The following is a 21,306-nucleotide window of genomic DNA, read 5'->3' as shown; positions in this document are numbered from 1 at the left end:
GATTAGGAATTCTGTTATATAGATGTTTGACTAATATTTGACTTGGATAATTATACCTCTTTTTTATAACCTAGGTATCCAGTTTTTACAACCCAAATAATCTTGGAGGCGTCTGACCTAGCCCATAGAAGTTTCCCTCCAATCCCTGTTGTGTACAATCCACAAATGTATGATTATCAACAAGTAATAAAATATCAATCTCACTAAGACTAATCACTGAGTATTGATTGAGTTGCAAAGCTAGTTATCTAGATAATCGAAGTTGTATTAAAGTAAGGCAACTCTTCATTTGACTAATCGCCGGAATGAGCAAAGAGCTAGAGGAGGAAAAGAAGACCCCTAAATTTCAACAAGTCAAAGACTTATCATCAAAGGAGCTCAAGTTCAAAAATGAATTTCCAAGATGGATTAGGATTTAACATCCAAGCACGTCCATTATTCGAAATGGAAAGCTTTGATCTATGGAATTCTTCTGAATGATGGGCACAGAATAATGGTTTGCTCTCATTGAAGGATTTGAAGCTCCCAAAGACAAAAATGGAAAACCTCTTCGGAAGAACAAATAGATTGAAGTGCAAGTCAAGAGATCTGAGGCAAATAATAAGGAACCAAATTGGTGGTTAATTTGTTGCATAACAATCTCTTGGGAAAGATAGGAGAATATCAAGATGCCAAGGAACTATGGGACAAGTTGTCAAAGCTTCATGAACATCCTACCTCAATGCAAAATGAAGTCAAATCCAAAAAGGGAAAGTCATTGGATCAAGAACAAGAGGTTTCAAAAGTTAAGAGATGCTCAACATCAAAGGATAAAATCGAAAAGGCATCCACTTTAAGGATTGAAGGGAGAGTAGTCCATTGACACCAGAACTAGAAGAAGTGTCTACCTCTCAATTAAATGAAGAAGAATGTGTCACCTTTACGACCACAAATCATGAAGGTATAACTATTTCAATTTGTAAAAATAAAAATCATATCATATGCTTTGAGTGTAAAAAAAATGGGCACTACATAAACAAGTGTCTAAGATTAGTCAAGAAGAAGACTAAAGTGGCATTGAAGATGAAGGAGAAGTCAAAAGATGTCGACCCCATGATACGAAAGGGCAAGGAATACATTGCATACTTCTCTTGCAATCAAAATGGACATTATTAAAATCAATGTCCAAGGGGGAGGATTCTGACTAGGAACAAAGGAGGAAGCTTAAATCAAGGGGGAGCTTCCAAGAGCACATCCAAGGTACTATTAGTTAATGGTATTTCTTTATATCATGAAAACAAGCATGCTAGAAATAAAATTTATCATTTTAGTGCTTGTTATCATGAAAATAGGAAGCATGATAATTCTAAGGAGAATTATAAAGCACATCATGTTATAACAACCTTATCTAGGGATAGGAAGGTAGAAAATGATTAGGCAAGAACCCAAAACAATTTAAATATGTGTCTAAAAAGAAAAATTAAAAAAAAAACAAAATTTGAGGACTTAAAGTTTGAAAATCAAGTCTTAAGGTCAAGACTTGAAAAATTAGAGAAGACTCTAAAGAAAATAACAAATAATGTCAAAGGGTCTAAGAAACCAAGCCTAGCTTTACAAAGACAAGTGTCATTTATGGACAAGAAGGGTTTCAGATACAAATCTAAGTCCAAGGAAAATATGATCTTATACCATAGAGTTTCATATAATTATGAAACTATCCCTAGAAGTCAAGTCAAGGTTACAAGGGAGGTTATCCCTAAAGTTGACTTTGAGGAGAATAGTGTGACTACGACTTCTAAGAAGCCTAGGAAAGTCACTATAAAGGTTTCTAGGAAATTTATCCAAGTGAGTACCTAGAACATCCAAGGAGCACCAATAGGTTTTGGATTCCTAAGAGTATATTCTCTACCTCCTAAATGAGTTTATAATGTGTCAAATCTAATTAGAAGGATAGTTAATGTTACGCTACCGCAAGTGTATAGTTACATTGTCATTAATAAAAGATATTGAACCCATAGGGATTGGGTTAAGCATTAGAGACTTAGCACAATGAATTAGCTAAACGATCGAGTGTTATGAATTTACGCACTAAAGGCAAGAGAGAAGTAAAGAGAAGAGAGAGCTAGGAAAGAGAATTGGTTGAGAAAATTTGGTCAAGGGAAGCCTTCTAGGAGTTTAGTTTCGTTGTGATGCTAATTAATGTACAAAGAATTGCCCATCACCCATCCTCTACCCTTATGCACATATAGGAAGTCTAAATCAATACTGATACTACCTCGCGATGGTCATGTCCGAGTGCTATCTCTAATGGTATTTGATCCATTAAGTAGAAGGGGTAACCTATGATGTCCGGTTAAAGGGATATCCTTATCACTAGGGCCCCCGATCATACATTCACTAGATTACACAGGACACTTAATAATATAGGATTAGAAATAACCCATAAATCCTAATTCAATGCTTCCTTTTGAAGAATTGTCCTCTCTTTCAAAGCGATACTCTAGATGTCCGGTTAAAGGGATACCCTTGTCACTAGGGTCCTCTAGTCATATTATCTAGAGTATCCCCTTTATAGGGTAAACAAATCAATATAATCATTCATGATATTTAAACATAAATACTTCACACACACACATTTAATCAAATAGATACAAGGCATATAAACATGCCATACGGATAGGAAATTGGCAAATTCATATAGTATACATCAATTACACATCACAACTGCTCCCTTAATCCTAGAACAAATGAATCTACTCCATAACAAGAGGACATGAATCCAATGACAGAAATTGCAAGATTAAAACCCCAATCTAAGAAGAAGAGGGAGAAAAGCTTAGGCAAGGCGACAAGAGATCTTTGGATCCAATCCTATGCTTCCAGAGATGAAGGAGAGGGTTACAACAACTTTGGATCGTCAATCAAAATGCGAAGGATGAGCAAATCTAGATAAAAATCAGTCTCCTTAAAGGGAAAACCTTCCTTCCCCTTGAAAGGGGGAAGAACACCCCTTTTATAGGGTAGGGCATGACTCCAAGCACGAGCCATGTCACGGCTATGCCTTTTGACATGACCACAGTGTGAAGCGGCTCTGGAGGAAGAATATAGCCATGTGTTTTCACACGGCTTCACCTTGACTAGGCTCTGGACGGGGGACACGACCATGTGAATCCACATGACCTACCCTAGAATAGCCTCTGGTGAAGGAGTATGACTATGCTAGGGCACGATCAGTTGGAACCGAATTTGAAATTCGATAATCGTGTTTCTACACTCCTATGCACAGCAAAAATTTAAAATTTTATTTGTAATTTAACAATTAAATCAAAGGAGTGTTTGTATGGGTTTTAAAACAAACATAAGCATGATCTTTATCTAAGCATGTATTACAATATAACCGTATAAGTAAGATCCTAAAAGCATAACAAAGATATACTATCATGTAATTGATTCATATAATGCTAATTTAATCATTTTATTTATACATGTTAAACTATCTAAAATAAACATATTAGATCATTTAAGTATAACATAAATAAAACTATTAACATGCATTAACATACATACGAATCATAGTACAAGCATAAACATACCTTCCAAACAGCCTATGTTTGGGTATGACTCCAACTATTCTGGTTGCAGCGAAATAGCTCCTCATTGTTGTCACAAGCCCATACTTCCTTCATCTAATCTGGTCCATGATCGGAATCCTCTTTCCAACACTTGATCGCACTAGAGATCAAGTGTCATTTTTCATCGAGACGATCAAAATGACTTCCTCGAAGATGAGAAAGGGGCTGCCCAATTATCCTTCACAAGGGGTTATCTAATAGTCCTCAACAAGGGACTACGCCTTCCAAAATTATGAAAGAAGGTGGGCACCATCAATGCTTCTTAGCTTGAAGAGGAGAAGTAACAAACAAGGAGATCAAACTTTTTGATGGAAGAGAGTGAAGAAGATCTCTATCTTCTTCTCTAGAAATGGTTGCTAAAAATTCTCAAGGAGAATAGAAAAAAATGCTTGCTGTCCAAATTTTGGCAAGACTCAAAAATTGGCTTCCGAATCTCTTCTCTCCACCGAAGACACTCCACGGAAGAAGAAACCTATTCTCACTCTACTCAAAATTGTTGCTGTCATATATATCACTCAAGGAAGAAGAGAGCACCCTTATTTTTCTAAGAGCAAGGAAAAAAATCGTGGTTTCATTATTTCCAAGATGTGGTGAAAGTGGGTTAGTGGATGAGTGGAGGAAATGTCCTCCAGTATTTCCAAAACGTGGAGGGCAAGGGGAAAAAGAAAAACAAACTAATTATTTCTCTTGATTTCATTTCACGTTGAAATGAAATTCTCCTCTTTTTTTTTCATGATGCAATTTTAATTTTAATTGCATTTCCTTTTGGGCTTAAACTTTTAAAGTTCAATATCTCTTCCATCTTTACCTATTGGGTTTTTAGAACTTTTCTAGAATCCAATAATACAAGTCCGTTGTAATCATATCAACGATCCAATATCGTTGACGCGACAAATGCATTTACTCACTATTACAATAATATAAATCTAATTTATAGAGTTTATGTGGAACTCTTCCACTCTCCTTGTTTCCATTGATTGGAAATCAATCTAACATTTGATCATATCAAATTTTATTTATCAATTCACTGTTTGATCACATCAAACTTTATTCACCAAATTTAACTACTTGAATTTGACTTTCTCAATGGGAAATAGGAAAACCAATAATTGTGTGACCCTTAATGGTTCAAGGATATAGCTAGACGTGGGTTCACAACTCTTTATGATTCAGGACTATACTTGTCCTTTATTCGGCATACCCTTAATAGCCTCATCCTATGATTAACTCCTTAATTATAGAACGTTAGAACTTATTCTGATTAACACCCAATGAATTATGGTAAGAGCGTCTAGCAGCACCGCCCCATGATTCCCTAAGTATCATTGAATAGCGCCTGCAAGAACCAGTCGATTATGGTTAACGTAAAGTCCGGTCCCTTCATCTCATATATCCCGGTCGAATCTACAACCATTGGTACATCGAGGATTGTATATTGATTCGACAACCATGTGATATATCTTATAGTGATATCGCATGTGTAATTAGGAAACTCCTTTCCTAAAGTACATCTTACAGCTCTGATCAAAGACTTCATTCGCTATAAAATAATATATTACATAGGATATCCACACCTGTAGGTGTACGGTGAATCCCTGACTACAATACACTGACTCCTATATATTTCATTACTACACCCAATCTCACCACCTGATGACCCTATTAGAGTCGGTAAATGAGTCAAAGTGCATCCCGAGCATATAGAGTCTCAGTGTTGTCCTAGGTCATAAGGACTACTAGTGTACAACCACAACCAAAGACTTATCCACTTGATAAATGATAATCACTTAGAAAGTCTGTGTGAGGGATGTTCGATGAACTCATCATATGATCACCCATTTGTATGTTTGAACATCTCTATATCCTTACCAATGAAACATGGTACACTACATTATAGATGCTAGTCTCTAGCTCAAGCAGCCTTTTATCCTTGTTTATTAGGTGGCCCAATTGACTAGGAACAAATTTAGAATATACAGTGAATATTGATGTATTTCATGATGACCATCATATGTACCACCACATCTCACTATAGTATATTCAAGGATTGTATTTATGCATATAGCATGGGTATAAAGATAAAGTAATGTCAAACTGAATTGAATTGTATTAAAATAAAGGTTGTTTATTTATAAGAGTCCATAAAGCCCTAGCCAACAGTTGGCTTTACAGGGCACCTACTCTAACACGATCGCGGTCTGCTTGCTCTTGAGTGAGGAGACACCGTGGTGCCAGGGGCATGACTGGGATCTGTTCTTCTTATAGGATCGCTTTGAAGCACATCTTAACTCTATTTTCACTCCGAAAATGCATCCTATCAAGAAAAAACCAAGAACGAGTATATCTCCGACAAAGGGAGTAATTATGTTGAAAATATGATAAAGAGGAGTATAATCGCATAGAACATACTCAAACAAATAAGTGAATGTGCATTAAAGCATGCATAAAAGTGTATGTAATCTATACACATCAGTTAACCCAACCTTAATGAAATTAGCACTTTAGGACATTTTCAAGGTATTGTGACACCTTGAAAATGAGAAGTCAATTTTTACACTTGAAGGGTAAAAGTGTGCTAATAAAATGTTCAATGTATTAAGATTAATTAAATTGACACAAATAGGATAGAACTACAAAATGTTCTAAGATGGGGGCTTTGACACATTTGATGAGGATAGGGCTTTCTATGTCAAAGTGTAATTTTGATATACTGATTAGTTATTGAAACTTAGATGGTAAATCTAGGTTTGTGATATAATTGTCATATTTTGCATGCCCTATTACATGCCATGACATCAAATTTTACATTCATATTATTATAAAAATGCTACATATCATGGCATACATGCATCATTTAGCTATGATAGTTTTTCTTGTGTAAAAAAAACTCATTTGATGTATGTCATAATCATTATCATGCATTATTTTTAATTCCTTGTAATTAAGGATAATGATATTAATTGTCAACTTAGGTAGGATGATTAAAATAAAAATGCCTAGTTAGAGATGCATGATCCATTAGTTTTAGGAAAAAACCTATTTTACATTTCACAAAGACCATAAAGTGACTTGTATGTGCGTTGAATACATTAGATACAAGTAAGATGTTAAGAGGATGAGCAAAACTCAAGATGATGATTTAGTGCATCTATTTTAGTTTTAGTTTCATCTAAAACACATAGATTTTTGAAGTCTAATTATGGGGAAAGTTAATGTGCAAGTCATGTGCACTTAGCTAAAAGATCGTAGTTGAAAATATGTTTTAAAAATGATTTCAAAATTACTTTAGAAAACCTTGGTGAAGTCTATTTGTTGATAGGAATCACCATTTATTAATTAGAAACAAAGTAAGAGTGAAGTATTGAAGTTTTTAAGAGTTTCTAATTTTGTATTATTCTTTGAAAATGTGATATATTTTCACACAAAACTATTTTTTCCTGATTGTATATGACATATGTATTGTCTACATGAAATTTCATGATTTTTTGAATATCATAGAATTATTTATGAGTTTCTAAAATTCAATCTGAATTTAAATTCGGAAATCAAAAACTCCAATCGATTGGCCACTATCGCCAATCGATTGGCACATGCAGTAATCGATTGGTAGCTCATGTCAATCGATTAACACTGGTCGAAATCGATTGGTAGCTGAAACCAATCAATTGGCAGTGTTGTGTTTGGTTAAAATGGTCTAATTTCAGTCTATTAAGCCATGTTTAGTCCATTTAACTATTTCTAACCCTATAAAATGCTTGGACCAATATTTAGGGTAATTTTTCTTGATGAAAATGAGAAAGGAATGGTTAAACCGGATTAATTTAGAGTTAAGGAGAAGGTTTAGATTCAAGGTTGGATTTTTAAACTCATGGCTCAAATTTTGAAATTTCCTAAAGGTTTAGAAACTCAAAACCATTGTTGGTGCAATGGTTAAGGATAGTGTATGCTTTGAGGGGGAGATACACCATAAAGACATGATTTGGATAAGAAAGAAGATTTATAGAAGGATGTTGGTTGAATGTTTAAGGTAGAGCATTGGATACAATGAAAGGTATGAGACTTTCATTGGGATGTTTGGAGGTTAAGAGGAATGAATTTTAGGACAAGATTTTTTTATGTATGTCATAGGGAGAGAAATGTAGGGTTTAAGTTAAGAAACCCTCAATTATGCTTTGGCATGGGATGAAGAAGGGAGTTGGGAAAATATGGGTTAGCCTAACTTAATCATATTGTCAAATATCAAAAAGGGGGAGATTGCTAGTTCAATCGTCCTCGAGTCAAGGTTGACCAAGTTGACTAAGCTCAGATTGACTCGAGCTTAAGTTTCGATGTGTTTACAATATGTGAGAGAGAAGTCAAGTAGGTCAAGGCAGGATTTGATACTTGATTGGGAAAACCCTAACTGAGGTTAGACAGGGAAAAGCCCTAACTTGTAGGCGGTGGAAGACCTAGTTGGGAAACAGGCAATGGAAGTCCTAGCAGGGCTAGGCAATGGAAAAATACAAGTGAGTCAAAGGTTGATCGAACACTTGGTAAAGAAGTCCTAGTGAGGCTAAGTAATAAGAAGGTCCAAGGGGGTCAAAGGTTGACCAAACACTTGGTGAAGAAGCCCTAGCAGGTTAAGGTTGATTAAATGCTAGGTAATGGGAAGTCTCAACAGGTCACGGATGATTGGATGTTGAGCAAGGGAAGTCCTGGTAAGTTGAGATCAACTAGATACCAGGAAAGATATGGATTTAACCTTTGAAAGACTGAAATTATTAATAATCGATTGGTGAGCCTCACTAATTGATTGGCAAACCATAGACCCAAATCTTCGAGTTTTAGTACTCCAATCAATTGGCATAATCGATTGAGCAGTGCTAATCGATTGGTGGTCACCACTAATTGATTGGGAGCTCAATTCGCAAGCACAGAAAGGTGTTGAATCGATTGGACTAATCAATTTAGCCCTTGTTAATAAATTAGGCTAATAGATTGGTAGTGGATTTTCATGAGCACGGTAGGTGTTGGAATCAATTGGAAAATCAATTAAGAGGTTTTCACAAAGAATAGAAAGCTTTAGAATCAATTGGGGCAATCAATTAGAAGTTAACTAATTGATTGGTGTGGCTCACCAATCTATTAGACAAGCAAAAAAAGAGTTATTCTGCAGGTTTTGTGTAACGACCCGGCCTTATGGCCTCTTGGGCGGCCCTTGTGGCGGCCCAACTGGAGACCCTTATGTCGTCGGCCCATTTGGCGACCTATAATGTTGTTGATCGACAACCTTTGGCTGTGTCGTTACTCACTAAGACTTTCCACCCCTGGCAGTGGATTTTTGCATTTCCCATGATTCGAACTCTAGACCTCCAGGCTAAGTAGTAGAGTTTATGAATCCTGGTAGCCAAGTGAGCGCCGCTCACTTGGCTACCAGATTCATAAACTCTACTACTTAGCCTAGAGGTCTAGAGTTCGAATCCTAGGGAAGGCAAAAATCCACTGCTAGGGGTGGAAAGTCTTAGTGAGTAACGGCACAGCCAAAGGGTCGTCGGTCGACGACATTAGAGGTCACCAAATGGGTCGATGACATAAGGGGCCGCCAGTGGGTGACCGCAAGGGCCGCCCAAGAGGCCAAAGGGTCGGGTCGTTACATTTTGAATGGTCGAGTTGGCATGACAATCGATTAGGGGTAAGCTAATCAATTAGGAGGCGTTGAAGGAACCCTAGACAAGGGTTTTTTATGGACATTAGAAGGAGCCAGTTCTTCAGATTTTGGCGACAAGTGTTGCTACACTTCCCAAGCATCAATAGGCTAACAAAAGCCAGAAAGGAGCAAGTAAAGCAAGGCTTATTGTTGTAAAGTCATTTTTAATTTCATTTATAATCTTGTTTATGTTTATTATTTTATTCTCGTGCTCGAGTTTGTACGAGACTTCTCTATCTCAGGGAAGGAGGTTTTCACAGTGGAGCTATGAGTGAGGAGTAGACTCTTGGATTAGTCACCTCAAGGAGGTGGATACCAAGTAAAATCTAAGCGTTAGCGTTGTGAAGATTCTTCGCTTCGAGTTTTCGTTGCAAATCAAGTTTAAAGAAGTGAAGCGAGCTATTCACCTCTAGCTCATACATGTCTTAGTAGAGGAGAGTGTAGGAACTTGTGTTGAGGAGGTAAAGTCCCAAAAATTAATTTTTTTGGTTTCACCGCCACCTGAATTAGAGCTAGAGCCCTTATCTAACCAAGAGGAGGTCACAGTCACTATTCTAGAACCTCCAAGTATTTTCAACACAACAAGATTAGTATCTCTCGTTATTTTTTTAGAAAATTTCATAGAGGTTCTTGTGATTGATTTTATGGGTTGTCAGTCATTGCTAGATCCATACTTATTAGAGACTAACATTGTTTTATCTTTTTCTTACCCCGCATGTGTGTGGGAGGTGTTTTCTTTTCTGTTCTATAGGCTCCCAAAGTGGTTGCTCCAATTGAGCCGTCTTCAACTTCTAGGAAGAATTTTCAAAGAACCTAGGGTGAAGGGAGTGGTCATGAAGTCAATTCTTAGCATTCCACTTACAAAGTGGCTTTTGCACCTTAATTGTCTCTACCCACCTGGAAGTACCATCGAGGAGGCAATAAAGGAGGGAGCATTGCAACACAACATTAACCACATAAAGAAAGCTCTCTCCTCTACTCGGACCATCCCACTACCGGCATGGATTTTATTTTTGAATTGTCTTCAGCCATCGAAAATAAAGGGGAGTTCATTCTTTTCTTTTCTTTTTTACTTTATACTTTTCTTTACCATTTGATTTTGAATAAAATTCTCTATGTGTTTCTTAGTAATACTTTGAGAATTGTAAAAGTTCTTTAAGTTTGACCGTCAAGTTCTAGGTTATTTGACATGATTGAATACTCAACTTGCATACTATTGGCAGCAAAAGGTGAATCTATTACCTCAGCGACCCCTCAAGGGTGACCCCTTATAACCACCATTTTGATACGATATTTTGACTCATATATACATTCTTTTTTATCTTCTCATGTATTAATTTCATGTTTATATCATATTTCATGAGTTGCATTCATTCTTGGACTTCATTATAAATTTTCTCATATTTGCGGTATTTGATGCTAATATTTGAATGAATTCTTTGTAGGCATCAAAGGAGCCATGGACTGGAGTCAGATCCATTTCATTCAAGATTCGAGAAGATCTGAACCATCTATCAATCTGGTCCATCCAAGTCAAAGAGAGAGTAGATCATCATTGTTGATCTAGATTTGAGCCTTTGGATCAGATCTAGATCAAATTCCATCCTTGGATCAGATCCGAAGCAATCTCAGTCATTCATTCATATCTGATTAGATTTGAAAATGAGAAACTACAATGAATTGGAGATCATTAGTTGCTATAGGAAGAGGCATGCGAAGAAGGAGAAGGAGCAGAGGAGGAAGAAAACAAGAGCACCACAAAGGAGGTTTAGGGACTTTTCCCTTCCTTAACCTTCACCCACCAGAGTTATCCTTCCTCCCGCATCCATCCACCAACGATCAACGTTTTTCATCCACAAAATAGAGGCAAAGAAGGATTGTGATTTCTTTGATTCGGCCATCATCCACAAATTATCTCTGATTCAGGATAGTAACATCTTCCATTGCCTACACAATCATTATCCATTTTATTCTTCTCCAAATCAGATATGATCTTGGCATCCAACCACCGTCGCAATATCCGATCATTGTCAAGCTTCTTTCTCTGATCTTGACCCAATTTAGCTTAAGGATGCCCTAGCTCAGGTTGTGAGCACTTTTAGATCCTAGATTCATTCATATTAGCTATAGATCTCCTTTCATGTGATGGATTGTTGGTTTAATTCCTTCTACATTTGATCTTGTTAGTTTAAATAGTAGCTTTGTAGTGTGCATTCAAGAGTTCTTAATGTTTCTATTAATGCTTCATTTCTATTTTGCAGTAGCTTAGGATAATGTAAATGTCTTGTTCCTTTCCAATGCGATGAGTGATCTACTTCCATAGTTAGTTTCCTTTATCTTCTCTTCATTGCAAATAGATTAGATTAAACTAGGTTTCATTAATTGCTTTAGTTTCATTAATCGCTTTGTGTTATTTAATTCATTGCAATCATATTTTAGATTCGAGAGGATGTATTTAGTTGTTTACCTTTAGAATTCACAACTTAAACCCTAAAACCCCAGTTTTGAATAACTTGATCATAAGATTAGAGTTCAGCAGTTACATTCCTATAAGATATGACTTGAGTCATACCCTATACTACATTAGTATAGTTAGAGGGTTTGATAATATTGATTGATACCAATTCATGACAAAATCGGGTTCTATCAAATTTGGCACCATTGTCGGGGAATGTTAGCGATGTTTGATAATTTTAAGATTATTTTCTTACCTGTTTTCATATAAAATTAAAAAAAAAATTATTGTTGAATGTTTTAATGTTTAGATATCCGTGTTTGATTTTATATGTTCCTATGTGTTATGGTCTTATTTGCTAGTAAGCACAGGAAATTTTTTTAACTATGGATCCATATTATCAGCACTTTAGAGGTAGGATGGAAAGTCAGTACTATCAGCCTAAGTGTTATCATTCTGAGCCTCAATACTACTCGCACATAGAGCAACAAAATAGGTAGGAGTCATTTTTAAATACCTATAATTCTAATTGGGTGGAGAAATCACATTTCAGGTATGACAATGCACAAGGTCAATTTGCTGAACCATACCCAGCCTACCAGAGTTTATATGGGTTTCAGGATGATTTAACACCAACATGGCCGCAGTCATTCCATCAGACTGAGCCAAGCTCTTGGGGGACATTTCAAGAGTTTTGTGAAAAAATTTCTACCCCTAGACAACTTGAATTGTTAGGACAAGATCTTAAGGATATTATCCCGCTACTAAGAGAACATCAGCAACAAATGATACTGCTACAATAATAATTCTCATTACAACAAGCAACTTATACCTTTCGTACCAAAGAGAAAGTTGCTAAGTAGAGTCAAAAAATTGTAGATATAGTTAGATCCACTTACAACATTTGATGCCCAGCGACAAGCACAATGCTCTAGTGAGGAGATGGATTGTAGAGCTTGTGATAGTCCTGATCCTAATTCTAGTGCTCTACAAGACTCCTTTGATTTTGTGTGTTGTGATGATGTAGTTATAGTTGATCCTAACTCTAATGACATTGTTGTTGTAGATATTGTTGATGCAGGTGTTGTTGGTGATGTTGAGGAGGCGACTAAGCCTGACTATGCATTTGTTGTTGGTGATGTTGAGGAGGCGACTGAGCTTGACTATGCATTTGTTGATGAGGAGAGTGTAGGGACTTGTGTTATATAGGCAAAGCACCAAGAATCACTTCCTTTGGTTGTACATTCACTTGAGCCAGATCCTAAACCAGAGCCAGAGCCTTTACCTGATCAAGAGGATGCCACATTCATATCTCTAGAACCTCCAGGTACCTTTCAGCATGACAAGGTTAGTATCTCTTGTGAACTTTCAGAAAATTTCATAAAGGTACATGCAATTGATTTCATTGGTTATAATTCATTTTTCGATCCATGTTTGATAGGGACTGATATTATTCCATTTTTTCCTAACCCTGCATGAATGTAGATGTGTATTTTTCATTCTTATAGGCTTCCGGAGTGGTTGCTTCAATTGAACCACCTCCAACCTTCAGGAATAATTTTCAAAGAGCAAATGGTGGGAGGAGAGGACATGACTCCACTTCTTAGCATTCCATCTCCAAAGTGGCTTTTGCACCTTAACCGTCTCCAACCACCTTCAAGTACCAACGAGGAGACAACGAAGGAGGGAGGAGGGCATTATGACCATGACACTAACCACATGAGAATAGATCTCTCCTCTACTTGGACAATCCCATTACCGGAGTGGCTTTTACTCTTGAATCGTTTTCAACCGCTAGGAATAAAGGGGAGTCCATTCTATTCTTTTCTTTATACTTCATACTTTCTTTTGTCTTTATAGTGATTGCTAGTTGGCATTTCATTCTTTGTTTTTACACTTTGCACATTGTTTTTGTCTTTCCTATGGTTTGTTTGGTTTGAATAAGTATCTCCTTATGTGTTTTCTAGTAATATTTTGAGAATGCTAAAAGTTTTTTAAGTTTGACCACCAAAATTTTAGGTCATTGAACATGATTGGATTCTATACTTGCATGTTATTGGTTAGTGTGGTGATGGAATTTATTTTGATTAATTAAGTTTGATTGCCAAAATTACCTAGAGAGGACTATTATATGCCCAATTCTTATTCGCTTTTTGTGTGATATGCACTCATGACAATTAAATTCTAGAACTTGCTTTGCTTCTTTTCGAAATTATGATTTCACATGCATGCATAAAGATGATATTTCTTTCCCCATTCTTTGAATTCTTTTCCTTTTAAATTTTAGATGAATAACTCACCCGCAAATTTATCTTTTGTTATCTTTGTTTTTCCCTACTTCCTCAAGAGTTTGGTTAATAACTTGATGAGTTAGATTGGATACAATTCTAAGTGTGGGGGAGAGAGTTGCATTTGTTCAAAAATCTTCAAGTTTTTGCAATGATTCATGAGAATTGGTTCATTTTCTTTGTTTTTGATCTTGTTGGTGTAATCTTGGACCTGAATGTTTAATGCACTCTGATTTTTCTTGCTCTTGTTGAAGTAAAGCAAGGATTTGAAACACTTCTATTGAGAATGGACAGAAATCTACAAAAATGCTGATGAAAAAAAAACTAGGAAAAATTGACACTTGTTGTTTAGAACCTGGACAGTGCAGTTCGTACTCTGAGATTGTGATTGTGTTGAAATTGGTGTTCATATTCTCATTGATATTGGTGTTCTTTCTTGTCAAACTATGTGCCATGTCCATGAACACAAGAAGGAACAATTGGCACATTCATTGAGATTGTTATTTTTGGCACAATCTGTGGTTTCTTGACTTTGAGAAAAATTTCAGAACTTAATTAAGGGAGATGGGAGCTGTAAAAGTTGAGGCTTGTAGCTGGAATTATAAGGAGTTTCTTTCAGAAACCATCTCAAGGAGTGAAAATTTAGGGAGTGGCTGAAAATAAGTAATTTGTGTCAAGCTGCTCTATAATTAGTGAGTGATTCCAGATTAGCTCTTGTTTTGAAATGCCATTTGTTGTGTCATCTTATTTGACAAAGAAGTTCACATTTATTTGATAAAGAAAAAAAACTGAATTTTCTGAAATTGAATTTTGGAAAAGAAAGACTGTAAAGAAGAGTTGGGAAGTTTAACTTTGAATTGTTGCTGCTGTTCTGCAAGATATTTGGTTAGGTTCTTTACCAATGAATTACTGGCCATTGCAGCACTTAGTTCTTCAGGATTCAAGCTCGGATTGCATTGACTCCTAAATTTTGTAACAAACAAATCTGAAGCAACAGATTATAGGGACTAGCCTAAATTCTGGACATTCTGGAATTGAAATCTAAAACGTTGAAATGCAGGAGTCTTTGAGACTGATTTGGGATCTATTCTGTTAATGGGAATGGATTAGAAGCATTCCCTGTTTGGTATCTTCATTCCTTCAATTATCTGAAGTCGCAAACTCTGAGAGAACAGGAAGTTAACAACTGGACTACTGAAGCAGGACTTAATTTCTGTGCCCTGTACTGATGCATTATGAGTGCAATTTAGGATGTAGAGGGGAAGTGTTATCTTAAAAAAATCAAAATGAAAATATATATAGAATGTTGAATTGCTGTGTTTAAAGGAATATGAAATTGATGCATCAGTTATCATAAGTTGTGTGCCAGGGTTCTATTACAAATTCCTGATCAGTAAGATTCCCAATGGAGCACTTGATCTTCTAGTACCATTTGATGTTTCAACCTCTTCAACATCTGATCATGATTTGAGCATGCAACTATGATGGATGTAAAGTTTGGGAAATTGTTCAGCTCTATTCCATTGCTGAGATCAGATGTCTTATAAGGGTCTGGAATCTATATGGAATGAGAAAGATGTAGAATTGGAGAAGAATGCAGCCAACAGCACAACAGGGGCTATTTCAGGGATCAATTCAGTTATCTTTTGCCATCAAGTTTTTGAAACCTCGTTAACCTTGAATCCTAATTGTTTTCCTGAATAGCACTCTTGAAGGTCTAAACCTGATTTCTGAAATCAAAGATTCAAATATGAAACTCTATAGAATTTGCAGAAATGAAATCTGTAACTAATGTATCAATAATTACATGTTGTGCCAAATCTTTATGTTGTTTCTTACTATCAACAGCTAGAATTTGAGCTCCTATTAATTCAGTGCTAAATGATATCCTCTTCCAAACTTAACTCTACATGACCTAAGCTGAAATTACTTTGAAATCCAAAGTCTGAAACTGAAATCTGGAAGTCATAATCCAGAAATCAATCTCATTTCTGAAATTCTGGAATTGGATTCTTGATTTCCAAAATGCATAAGGCCTTGGAAATTGACTTTGATCTTTGGAAGCTGAGCTGAGTTGGTTCTTAATCTACTTGATATGAGGACAAACCTAAAGCTATTCCAGGGATGAGTGTTCTCTGTGAAGAAAGAAAAAAAACAAAACAGAAACAAAGAAATCTGGATGAAGAGTTATGTAACTGATCTGAAATGGATTTTTATGGGTACATGTTTTTGTATCAACGTGACCCATTGCGTACCAAATTATTTGTGCAGCTTCCTGATCATTGAAGAACTCAAGTAGAGTTATTGTTTTCTCAGTGACAAATGGTGTGCTTTTCTTTTCAAGTGTTCATGACTTCAAAATATTTGGAATCTTATTGAATTTTGAAAAGCTTCCCTGCTGAATGATGAAACTCTGAAACTCATTGGCATTTTCAATTCTTTGAACTCTTGTTGATCTGATTTCCTAAAAGTGTTCTTCGAATCAATTCTCTTGGCAACTTCAATTCTTTGAACTTTATCTGAAATTGGGAGGTGATATATGCTTCTAGTTCCAACATTTGATAAATCTATGTGTGGCTTGTAGGTACTGACCTCTGAACTATTTAAGATACACTCCAAGCTAAGAGGAACTTGAAAGTGTAGATTTGATGATTGAAGCTATTGTGAATTTTGAAATGCTCAAAACTGTACAGGATTTCAAGTTCTAAAATTTTGGGTTCCAAGTCATTGATCTCAATGATACTCACAATATGGGTTACTGATTTAGCTATAAACTCATTGGATCGAGTAGTTGTTGGAAAAAGAAATAATAAAAGTCTGAAAAATCAAGTGGTTCTAAAGTTTGAAGTTTGAAATACAGAGAATGAATACCATCTTGGAGGTTACCTAGCTGATGTCGGTAGCATTTCTGTAATTCTGAAAAAACAGAATCAGTGAACATGTAGTGCTAGGAAACAAGAACTTGGAAGATGCAAATCTTTGAGCTCGGAACCTAAGTTTGATTTCCTGAATGAAATTCTCATACTTTGGATCTGATTCTTGGCTGATTTCTGGTACAATTGATTGACTAGTAAGCTTAAACCAAAATTTAGTAATTAGCCCAATTCTGGAATTCTGTAGTATAGGTTATGAACCTATTCTCTAAATTGCTGAAATGCAAGAATCCAGTAAACTTGAACTTGAATCTGGAATTTTGGAATTCTGAAACCTTTTATGATTCAATTCATTGAATTCATGTTGAATTTGGTTTTCAAATTGTGAAATGTGAAGGCACTCGGAGAGAAATGTTTTCGGATTATAGATTATGTGGAGACAGTCATCTATATATATCAATTGGTCAACTCATCAGGTTATTCTTCCAATACTCTCATTTTCTCACTTTCTTCTTTGATTACTTTCCTCTTACCATTTTGTTTGCTTCACTTAGTTCTTTTTGACTCCATTTCAACTCTTAATAAATCTTTTTGATTCATGTGTGCTATGGTTTATGGTGGTGGAGAATTAGAAAGCAAGCAAGCTTACGGTAGTGAAATGTTGTGAGTGACATTGAGTGAACCTCCACTTCCATACATGATTGTGAGAGTTAGAGTTGATACACCCATTTCCTATCATATGAGATTTCACCTTTCTTAATTTATCAAATGGATGAGATCACCATGCTTATTGATTATTATAGGGATTGTATTCATGATTGTTTTGATCTTTAGATGGTCTTAGTTAAATTCCTTTTACTATCTTCTAGATATTGCTAGCAAATTATTAAGGAGATGATTTTTAGTTCATTGCTTAGTTTTGTTTACTTGTTTGAGACGTACAAGAATAAGTGTGGGGGATTTGATAACCACCATTTTGATACGATATTTTGACTCATATATGCATACTTTTTGATTTTCTCATGTGTTAATTTCATATTTATATCATATTTCATGAGTTGCAATCATTCTTGGACTTAATTATAAATTATCTCATATTTGCGGTATTTGATACTAATATTTGAATGAATTCTTTGTAGGAATCAAAAGAGCCATGGACTCGAGTCAGATCGATTCAAATTGGACTTAATTCTGAGATCAATTAAAGAGATTCAATCTAGTTTAATTGGACTGTTCATTCAAGATTTGAGGAGATCTGAACTATCCATCAAAGATCTGGTTCATCCAAGTTACATAGAGAGTAGATCATCACTTTTGAGATAGATTTGAGCCTTTGTATCAGATCTAGATCAAATCCCACCCTTGGATCAAATTCAGAGCAAAATCAGTCGTTCGTTCAGATCTGATTAGATTTGAAAATGAGAAACTACAGTGAATTGGAGATCGTCAATTGCTACAGGAAGAGGCGCGTGAAGAAGGAGAAAGAGTGGAGGAGGAAGATGACAGGAGCACCACATAGGAGGTTAAGGGGCTTTTTGATAGGATCTTTTAATGGATCTATTCAAATAAATCCTTAACTTTATTTCCTTTTCTAAAGATAAGTTTTAGACTTTTTCCTTTTTTAAGATAAGTTTTAGATAAGTTAGACATTTTCTCTTGAAAATGTATTTTTATTTTATTTTTCTTTTATACATTTTCTTTTGAAAAGGTAGTTTAGGTGCCTATTTAAAGAGGCATTAGGTAATTTTGGAAGACAAGTAATTTTCTTTTTGGTTAATCAATTTCACTTGATTATTGGAGGATCATCCCCTCGAAGTGATAACCGAATCCCCCTTTTCATTTTCTTCCTTCGATTTTTCCACATGATAGGCTCGAGGTTCCTTTCAACTTGGTATCAGAGTCAAGATCACTTCATCATCGCCCTATACTATCAAGCATCAACTTTTTCAACACCTCAAGTCGCATCCACCAACAAGCTCATGCTCTTAACTCAACTTCAAGAGAAGAAAATCTATTGACATGACGACCGGAGGATCTCAACCTTATGCCAAATGGGCTCTAAAATTTGAAGCTAAGCACGAGACAAGAATGGATAAACTCAAAAAAAACTGTGGCATTTTTTGTCACAATAGTACAAGAATTGAAGGATCGTTTAGAGATGGATTCCAGCTCAAGCATACTAATCAAAAGGGGAATAAATTGGCAATCTCGACAACGATAATATGACAATAAAGCGAACACAAATGAAGATAGAGAGCACAACCTTCCATGTATGAAGGTGGAATTTCATCGTTGGGAGAACAACAATCCAATTGGAAGGATTTCAATGGTTGAAAAATATTTCCACTTCCACAGCACATCAAACTATGCAAAGGTAGAACTAGCATCTATAAACCTCAAAGGCGATGCCATTCAATGGTATGACTGGCTTAAAGCATGCCATGGACCTCTAAAATGGGAGGATTTCAAAGCAGAACTCCTCAATCAATTTGGTCCCTCCAGTTATGAAAATGTTGATGGAGAATTGGACAAAATTCAATAGACTGCAATCGTATTAGAGTACTAAGGACGATTCAAACGACTCTCTAATCGAACTCGTGATTGGTTAAAAAAAAAGTAATTACTAGGCACTTTTATTGAAGGACTTCGCCTTGATATATGATGAGAAGTAAAAATGAATCAACCCCGCACCAAGAAGGTTGTCTTATCCTTTGCACGAATACAAGAAGTGAAGATCAATGAGGAAGGAAAAAAAATAACAAGGTAATTCGTGAAAATACATCGCATTATTCAACACCCTGTAGATTGACAAAAGAAGAGATCAAGGAAAGAATCACAAAGGGATTATGCTGGCATTGCGATGAAAAGTGGCACCATGGTCATCAATGCAAGCAAAAGAGGATACATATGATTAAACCAATAGAGAACTCTGAGGAAGAAGATGATTTCGATGAAGGTGAAACAGAAGATAATATCAATGAAATACAACATGACTCTATGGCAATATCAGTTCATGCCTTAGAACGACTACAAACTCCGCAAACAATGAAGGTAAAATGATTCATTAAAAAACAACCAGTGATGATACTTATAGATTCAGGAAGCACCAACAATTTCCTAGACTCAGCCTTGGCAAGAAGACTTAAACAAAAATAGAGCAAGCATGTACATTTGATGTTAAGGTGGTGGATGGAAGATCACTTACAAGTCTAGGAAAGTGCAATAGTATTTAAATTTTCTTACTAAATTATGAATTAATCACAGATCTTTTTTTCTACCCCTAGATGGATGTGATGTTGTACTTGGAGCACAATGGTTGAGAAAATTAGGAAACATAATATGGAATTTCTCTCAACCAACAATGCACTTCCAAGGTCAAGGAAAAGAAGTTTGCATCATAGGCAAGAAACAAGATACTATCACATCAATTAATAGTTATCAAGTAGATCGATTATTAAAGAAAGATTGCTCCATTTTTCTCATGCAACTCTCCATCAAAAAGGATCCTAAAGGTACATTGCATACCCCCCAAGAATTAGAGGCACTTCTTTTAAAATTTTCTATGACATTTACTAAGTCAAAGGACTTCCTCCATCATGTTCACATGATCATCGTATACCTCTAATATTGGGGAGTGCACCAGCAAATATTAGGTTTATCACTACCCTTACATACAAAAGGAGGAAATTGAGAAGATTGTACAAGAGATGCTTCAAGCTGGTATCGTTCGCCCAAGTGTAAGTCCATATTCTTCTCTAGTACTGCTTGTGTGAAAGAAAGACAAAAGTTGACAAATGTGTGTAAATTATCGGGTACTCAATAAAATTATAGTAAAAGACCTCATTATTGATGAATTACTTGATGAATTAGGAGGTTCCTCATTCTTCTCAAAGTTGGATCTTCACTTAGGCTTTTATCAGATAAGAATCCATTAGCCAGACATTCCAAAAACAACCTTTCGGACTCATGATGGTCATTATAAATTTTTAGTCATGCCTTTTGGTTTAACTAATGCACCTTCTACATTCCAAAGTTTGATGAATGATATCTTCAGGCCTTACCTCCGTAAATTTGTTTTGATTTTCTTTGATGACATCCTTATTTATAGTTTATCGTTCGAAGATCATTTGCATCACCTTTATAAAGTACTCACTCTTTTGGGTGAGCATTCTTTTTTTGTGAAAAGATCTAAGTGCAGCTTTGGGATAACTGAGGTGGAATACCTTGGTCATATTGTAAGCAAAAAAAGAGTAGCTACTGATCCCGCAAAGGTGCTAGTTATGAAGGAGTGGCCCACCCCAAAGAATATTAAGGCATTATGTAGTTTTCTGGGTCTCACAAGTTATTATTATAAATTTATAAAAAATTATGGAAAGATTAGTGCTCCGCTAAT

This window comes from Zingiber officinale, chromosome 4A, assembly GCF_018446385.1.
Source record: "Zingiber officinale cultivar Zhangliang chromosome 4A, Zo_v1.1, whole genome shotgun sequence".
Taxonomy (NCBI): domain Eukaryota; kingdom Viridiplantae; phylum Streptophyta; class Magnoliopsida; order Zingiberales; family Zingiberaceae; genus Zingiber; species Zingiber officinale.
Note: the sequence above shows the minus strand (reverse complement) of the source record.